The following is a 9,056-nucleotide window of genomic DNA, read 5'->3' on the forward strand; positions in this document are numbered from 1 at the left end:
ATATATATATATATATATATATATATATATATATATATATATATATATATATAAACAAACAATCAAATAAAAAAACATACAAACAAACAAACAAACAAATTTTCAAGCAAACAAACAAACAAAGAAAGTGGTATAAACAAACAAACAAACAAACTAATTTTCAAGCAAGTGTATAGACATATAGGGCTAGGCAAAGAAATAACTCAATGCAATAAAAAATCTAAAGAATTGATTTACTCATAAAAAAAATAAAGCAACATGCAAGAATACATGATAAGAGATATGGAAACATAGAGTTGAGTGATCGAACCCTCACTAGGTGTGTATACACTCTAATCACTCGGTGTCTAGGGTCAATTCACTCAAATCTCCTTTAATCATGTTTTTCAAGGATCTGCCTTTCATCTAACAATCAACAAATATGTGATGCATGAATGCAAGTATCATGAGGTCTTTATAGGGTTGTAATGGGGTTAGGGTTAAAGTAGAATACATATGGCTAAGTGGACTAAAGAATTGGATCTTTGATTAGCTCAAGTGTCCAACTCAACCAAATAACAAAATATGCACCCTAACTTCCCATAATCACACTTTTTATATACATTCATACATCTTTTTCATCCAAATCTACACATGCACTTCTTATTCATTTTTTTCTTTGGGATGACTTTTGTCCCATCTTATTATTATTATTATTATTATTATTATTATTATTATTATTATTATTATTATTATTATTATTATTATTATTATTATTATTATTATTATTATCATTTCATTTTTCATTTTTTTTAGGACAAATGCATATGGTTTATGCAAATTGATACATGAATGTGCACCCATTTCCCAAAATTTTTCTTTTTCAATGAATACCCAATACAAACTTTTTCATTCACTACCAATGTTTCCCAAAAGTTGCCCCACAGTTAAATGAAACACACTCTTCAACCTAAGCTAATCAAAGATGCAATTCAATGTAATTCATGGTTTTCCGCTTAGGGTTGTGATGTGCTAACAATTAGAACAAGGGGGATTAAGAGGTTCAAAAGGGGTTAACAAAGGTAGATGCAATGGTTGGTCCATATGGGTGACTGAGTTTAATACAAAACTGGCCTCAATCATGCTAAATGCATTCGAAACATCAAACATTGGAAATAAAGAATCAAGCAAAACCAAGATTACAATCATAGAAGGAGCATAGCACACAATGAACAAAATTTGTGGTTATAATGTGTAACCACTCATTAAGGCTCAACAACTAACAAGGTTGTTTTGTTCATTCTCTCTTCTATGTTTCGTAAAAATTCATTCAAGCAGGTTTTAAAAATAATTTTCCAAATCAATTCAATAGAATGCCCTTGAAACAAAATTCTTGAAAATTTTTGTTGTTTTTCACCAAAGTTATTTCCTATATATGTATGTATGTATGTTGTGATGGCTCCAATTTCAAAATATTTTCTAGTTCTATTCCTAATTTTCAACATCGCAAAAACTAACATGAACAATTAGGACAAAATTGAACTAGGCACTATGCTATTCACAACATCTAATCACAACTTCTATCTATAAAATATATACCATACAAAAGATGCAAAATGCAATAGATATAAACTATGAAGAAAATGCAATGCAACAATTAAAAAAACACTCTAAATATCTACAAGAAACATAATAGAAAGAAATCAAAAAAATAAAATGCAAAGTGTTCGAGAAAAGAAAGTTTACACCCCAAATGACGAATCCTCCTCCACACTTAAGCGTTGCACGGTCCTCCGTGCATGAACACAATTCGGGGGGTGTCTCTCAAGAGCTCCACCTTCGGTTGGTGGATGCGGGCGGGGCCTTGGATTGTGGGGAAATTGCCAAGTCCAATGTATGCTTGGCATCTCCCTTCTCGGTGTCCTCCTCCTCTTTTGGCTCCTTGCCTTCATGTCTCATCCTCAAAAAGAATGAATAAAGTGTAATTAAGAATCATAGGGCAAGTAGCACAAAGAGATAAAGGAGGGAGCAAATAAGCATCTAATTGAGAAAGTTTGCATAGTGGTGTGGAATACACACAATGGCCAGTTAAAGTGGCATCTATATAATGAAAAACTAAGCATGAGTTCCTCAACTAAATGGCCTAAGATGCAAGCAATGAATGAGCCTTAATTAAGGATAAGCAAACTTAGGCAACTACAACAAGAGTGAACTAAATGTAGGATTATTGGATATTAAGGTTGTGCAAGTGAAAGAGCAAAATTGATATAAAATAGCACAACAAACAATAACCAATGCAATGATGAAGAGAACTACTTATTCATCCTTAAGAATAATCAAATAATCACATGGGAAGGTGCTTGCTACAAAAAGTGACAAGTCTTGATAAGAATCAAGTCAAGTTAACTCAAACAAATGCGAAGCATTAACAAGGAGAAAATACCTCGTGATGTGATTATATTGACTTAAAGACTATGATAAACAATAAATTTCATTCAATTCACTAAATTCAATATGTACTTGTTAAAAATTTGCACCAAATAAGAGACAAAAAGTTAATTTTTAAATCAATTTGGTGCTAGTAACTCAAGACAATGAACGAACCCATGATTAAAATTCCAATCCAAAACAACATTATAATCATTCAAAAGTGCACAATTCTTGATTAGAATGCCAAACAAGGATATAGTCGAACACATATGGTCATGACAACATATGAATTAAACAAAAATTTCATTCAGGCATTTAAACAAACACATGGTATTCGGTACACATATTCATCAATTCAAGCCAAAATTTTAAGCATCAACAACCCATTAGTCAAAAATTGAACACTTGCAATGCAAAAACAAATAAAGCATTAAGCAAAACTTAAGCTAAATAACCAAAGTTAAATAAAGAGAATAGAAATCAAGCAAGCAACTAAACATAACAAGAAAATCAAAATAAGAAAATTGAAAAGGTGAAGAATAGAAAAGAAAGGGATAGGCAACAGTGGTACTTGTGTTAGCCACTGCGAGGCTCACGGCAACGGAGCTTCACCGGAGAAGAGAACAGAGAAAGAAGAAAAAGAAGGAAGAAAGAAGAGATAAGAGAAAGGAGAGAGAAGAAGAAAAGTAAAGAAAAGAAATGGGGAGAAAGAGAGATAGTGGCAGTGGTGGTTCCGGTGGGTGCCGGCGGTAGTCGGATGGACGGCAACGTGGTGGTCGCCGGAAGAGGGGTTGGGCTGGGTTGAGGGGTGGTAGAAGAAGAAAGAAGGGAAGAAGAAAGGAAGGAGGGGTGTGGAAGGGGCTGGTGCAATAGGGCACACTTTCTTATTATTGCCCAGACCACGACCTGTGCGTACGCACAAGGATGTGTGCGTACGCACGCCAGTAAAACTGGAGAGCGTTCAGACGCACAAGATGTGCGAGCGCTGCTGGCAGAGAGGGTCTCAAGACGTGTGTCTGTGCACGGGGCTGTGCGCACGCACAGAACACTTTTTTTTGAACGGGGTAAAATGATCATGTGTGAATACGCACAAGAAAGTGTGCGTCCGCACAGAATGAAAATATGGTGGGGTGCGCGTGCATGGAGGGTGCGAGCACTGCGAACAGAGCGTGTGATAAAGGGTGTGCGTACGCACACTGCTATTTGCACGCACAGAAAGTGAAAAACAGGAGAAGTGTGCGTATGCACGATGCTGTGCGCACGCACAGAACTCTGTTTCTGCAACATTTTTAAAGCCTCTAAGGCACCAACCATGATATCAATCAAAGTTTTTCAAGTCCAAAACACATCATTCATCAAAAACACATGATCAAGCATAAAATGCAACTAATTTAAACCTAGAATGCAATCAAACTAAGCTAATTAAAGAGACAAAATTCAATAAACAAAACTAAAAGAAAGAAGAGTTGAAAATATATTACCATGGTGGGGTGTCTCCCACCTAGCACTTTAGTTTTAAGTCCTCAAGTTGGACTTTTGTTGTAACTTGTGTCATGGTGGCTTATGCTTCCATCCATCCTTGAGTTGCCAACCAAGCTTGCTCTTCAAAAATCCTCCAGGATCCCACACAAAGTACATCAAGCTCTCAAGCAACCTCAAGCAAACGATTGGGATCCATAATTGATTGTTGTAGAGTTGTATGCCCGGATCCCATACTTTGGTTTCTCTATCATCCTCTTGTTGACAATCATTCATGCCCTTGGATGAATAGCCTCTCCAAGCACCTTTAAAGCACCCACTTGAGTGTTGGACTCCTCTAAACTAGACCTTGCACCATTTATGCCTTGAATTCCTTTGACAACCAACACCCATTCCTTCACCATTTAACACCCCAAGAAGCACCTTTAGTTGATAATCCGTTTCCAAGAGAGCAAATTGATGCAGACCTAAGAAGCTCATTGAAGATATTGTTACCCACTCAATTTGTTCTCGTGGTGGAATTTTCCTATTAAGTTCTTTCACAATTGCTTTCATTTCTTGGGCATCCACCTCTTCCTCACCACCCTTTTCAAGCTCTTCCCTTTCTATCTCAAACTCCAAGGGGAAGGCTTCCTCAAGATCATTGAGGGGGTTAACCAATTTGGACAAAAAATTATTAATGATGCAATCCACTTCTTGATCAAACTCCTTCAATTCTCCATTTACCTCTTCCGGTTCACTAGTTTTACCTTCCTCCTCTTGTGACTTAAGACTTGGCTCCTCTTCCTTTCCTTGAGGCTTCATGTTCTCCTCTTCCCTACACTTTTTACTTGATCCTCCACCTTCTTCAAGAGGAATGTCTTGAGTGGTTGAGCGTAGGGAGGCCAAGCGGTTCACCGCTTTGGCTATGGTAGCAATGAACTCCCCTTGTGTCCTTCGAAACCCTTCTTGCTCTTGGAAGAATGCTTGAAGGTCTTGTTGTTCTTGATGCAAGGGTAGGAAGACTTCATATTAAGGAGGAAAAGAAGGTTCAAAGGTTGGGAGAAAAGTTGTATGGTTGAAAGGTGTATCATGTAGGTGAGTGTATTAAGGTGGTGTATAAGGGTGTGGTGGTTCATATGGTTGGTACAAAGGTGTATAAACATTGGAATCCCATGGGGGTGGATGGTGTGGTGCTTGAAGGTTTGGTGGTTAAGGGTTGTGTAGAGGGTATCTTTCACATCTTTTGGGTTGATATTCACAAATGGGAAAGTTTGGCTCGTTGTAGTATGAGGGAGGTGTTTGATAAACCCATATTTTATGACATATTTTGTACGTAGTTTGAGTGATTTATTCAACCCTTTACCCACTTATTCATATTAATTGCATGGTTTTACTTTCCTTCCTTATTATGTGATGTATGTGAAAAACATGTTTCCTATGCTTTTAAATTAATTATTTTAATTACCTTTATTTCCATTCGATGCCGTAATTAGTGTGTTGAGTAGTTTCAGATCCTCTAAGGCAGGAATGACTTAAAGGATGGAAAGGAAACATACAAAAATGGAAGGAAAGCGCAAAACGGAGTTTCTAAAGAAACTGGCATCCACGGGATCGCATGGGTGACGCAGACGCATGCCAAGCGCGAATCAACAGCGACGCGGCCGGATGACTGACGCGACCGCGCGCCTTAAACAGAACACATATGATGCGGCCGCATGACCGACGCGACCACTTGACAAGAAAAGCTCTGAATGACGCGACCGCGTGACCCACGCGGACGCGTGATAGAGGCCACGCACCAGAAATTGCAGAAAATGCTCATAGCAAATTCTGAAGCCCTTTTTGGCCCAAATCCAAGTCCAGAAGGCATAGACCAGAGGTTATGAAGTGAGGGAGTGCATCCATTCAAAGAGAGCTCGCCAATTTAGTTACTTTCCATGATTTAGATTTAGTTTGGAGAGAGGTTCTCTCCTCTCTCTTTAGGATTAGGATTTAGATTTAGGATTTTTATTCGCTTTCAGGATTATCTCTTTTGGTCAGGTTCAATATTCCTTTTATTTACTTTTGAAAGTTACTTTATGAATCCTTTCATGTTACATATCACTCTTTTATTAATGTTATTTGAGGTATTTCAGTTTAATATTGATTTCTTTTATTTATTCTATTGTTGCTTTTACTCTGAAGACACTTTAATTCCAGTAGATTTACTTCCCCTTTTGGTTTTGGTTAAGAAATCAGTAACTCAGGAGTTGTCAAACTCAAACACGATTGATAATTGTTATCTTGTTAATTGAATTGAACTTCAATAATCCCAATCTTTTCTTATGAAATAAATAGGATCCGAAGATCAAACCAATTAATCCCTTGATCTTCCTTTATATTAGTAAAGGCTAACGAAGTGGAATTAAGATTCAATTATTATCATCATTGATAAGGATAGCCAGGATAGGACCTCTAATTTCTCATACCTTGTCAAAAGTTTGCTTTACAGTATTTATTTATTTTTAGTTGCCATTTAAATTATTTGTCATATTTGTTCCTCATTCTTGAAACCCCAAATTTACAATCTCCATAACCAATAATAAGAACATACCTCCCTGCAATTCCTTGAGAAGACGACCTGAGGTTTAAATACTCGGTTATCAATTTTAAAAGGGGTTTGTTACTTGTGACAACCAAAACATTTGTATGAAAGGACTTTTGAAGGTTTAGAAACTATACTTGCAACGAGGATTTATCCGCAAATTTCTAGACCACGCAAAAGTTCCTCTCATCAAAATGGCATCGTTGCCGGGGATCTGCTATCGTGTGCCTTAATATTGGTTATTGTAAATATTTTTCTTTTGCTTGTTTATTTATTTTTGTTTCTCCTTTTTATTTTTATTTGCTACCATGAATTCTCACCCCTCTCGCTTTGAGTTTGGGTCTAACTTTGTTGAAGGAAATAGAAGTTACAGTAGGAATATGGATCAAGGTCAGACCAATCAAGGATGGATGGAGCCAAGAGGATCTAATCAATCCTTCAGGCAACAACACCCTCCAAGATGTCATGGACAACGACCATTCTACAATGCATACCCAGCTGAAAGATATGGTGGACAACCTTGTAACTACCAACAAGCCCCACCCCGTGCCTATAGACCAACCTCTCAACATAACCTCGAACCACCACACTCACAAGCTTCTCTTCATCATTCGCCACCGTATGATCCTTTCCTACCCCAGTTCCAATCCAATCACTCCCAAGCAGCACCACTTCCCTATGTTTCATGCCCAAATCCATCACCCAGAGAATCAGAAGTACGCCTCAAGGCAACAGTAAATAAACTTCAAACAACCATTCGACAACTGGAGCAAGCAGTAATTCAATTAGCTTCTAGACGCGCGAACATTCAAGGACCAACCACAGCCCCATGTGGACAATCTAATGAAAAGCGTAGCATGAAGGAGACACTAGAAACTCCAGTGGACAAGACAGAGCATGAATTCGTACTAGAACAAGTAGAAGAAGCTGTCATTGTACAAGAAGAAGAGTTGGTTGAAGATCTAGGAGACGCTGAACCTCCATGGGAATCCAAAGTTGAGGAGAACTCCGTCAAGGACGTTACAGTTGATGCTAAGGAGGATATTGCACAATCCCCAAGGCAAGTCGTGTATGAAGAACTAGACGGAATAACCCAGGACACAAATTCCCTTGATGATGATAGTCACAAGTCTAGCTCTCTTAGTAATGAACTTGCATCCGCAAGTGAATTCTCTGAGATCGAAGAATCTTCCCCAAGTGAATACGAAGATGACGCGGAGGTAGATTTCTCTCAACCTCCAATCTATGACTCAAGTGATGAAGAAGACATAGAAGACTTTGACCAGGACTCAGATGCATTTGAAGAACCTTACAAGGAAGTGGAGGAATTCACAGAAGAGTACAAAGGAGAAGAACTTACAAAACCACCAGAAACACCTACCCCAAGGCCATCACCGCCCAATACAAGCTTCAAGTGGGTACAATCCTTAACCTTTAACTTTACTTTTTCACTTGAATATGGTTTGCTTGAAACAGATGGCCAGCTTAGAGCTCTTTATGGCTTTAAGAATAAGAGGGAAATGGCTCGTGTTCAGAGCTGGTGTACAAGGTTCAATAAGGTTCCATGCTTCAACTTGAAGTGCACGGATGGATATCATGTTCAATCGAATGGATCTCGGAAAACGTTTGGTCACTATGGTGAGAATCTACTTTCTAAACCGCCCGGATGGAAAAATATAGATCAAGACGGAGGCGGATTTAAAAACAAGGCTTGGGATCATGGATTCTATTCTGACATTCGTCACCCCGGGAGCCTGAGACTCTGTTTGAAGCTGCTCAGAAACTTTACATGCCTAGTTTGGGACCCCGGAGGCTATTGGCATTCCAAGCATTGGTGGAGATTTTTGGATGAATTTAAGCATAAGCCGCCATAGCAGGAAGCTCTTCCAATGTCCAACTTAAGGACTTTAACTAAAAGTGCTAGGTAGGAGACAACCCACCATGGTATGATCGTTCCTTTTGCAATTTTAATTTTATTTAGTTTTGTTTGTTTTTGAATTTTATTTTATTTTATTGAACCTGGAATCATGCATAGCATTCAAATTAAGCATTGCATTCTGCATATTGCATTCCGCATTCTGCATAATAAAAAAAAAGGGGTGCGCGACGCGACCGCATCATCCATGCGATCGTGTCAATGGCGAAATACACTTCCCACGTGACCGCGTCCTCCACGCGGCCGCGTGACCTGGAAATCGGCGTAAGGATCCAACGTCCAGAAAGTTGGGCTGGAATCGTGTGGCCATTGTGCGTCTAGCACAAAATGACCCACGCAATCACGTGCCTGACGCGATCACGTCATTTGCACCCAATCAATCCCACGCGACCGCGTGAGCGGTGCGATCGCGTCGCATGGATTTCACAAACCCCAAAAGGAGACAGAGAGTTGGGCTGGAACGACGCTGTATTCGTGCGTTTAGCACAAATTCCAGCGACGCGATCGCATACCCCAGGCGATCGCGTCCTACCCCCTTTTTTCCCTTCCATGCGATCGCGCGACCCACGCGATCGCGTCACCCCCCATTTCACACCAGCCACGCGACCGCGTACCCCACGCGGCCGCGTGGATTCAAATTTATAACCCCCCAGGTCACGCGAAACC

The sequence above is a fragment of the Arachis hypogaea genome, chromosome 20 (genome assembly GCF_003086295.3).
Source record: "Arachis hypogaea cultivar Tifrunner chromosome 20, arahy.Tifrunner.gnm2.J5K5, whole genome shotgun sequence".
Lineage (NCBI taxonomy): Eukaryota > Viridiplantae > Streptophyta > Magnoliopsida > Fabales > Fabaceae > Arachis > Arachis hypogaea.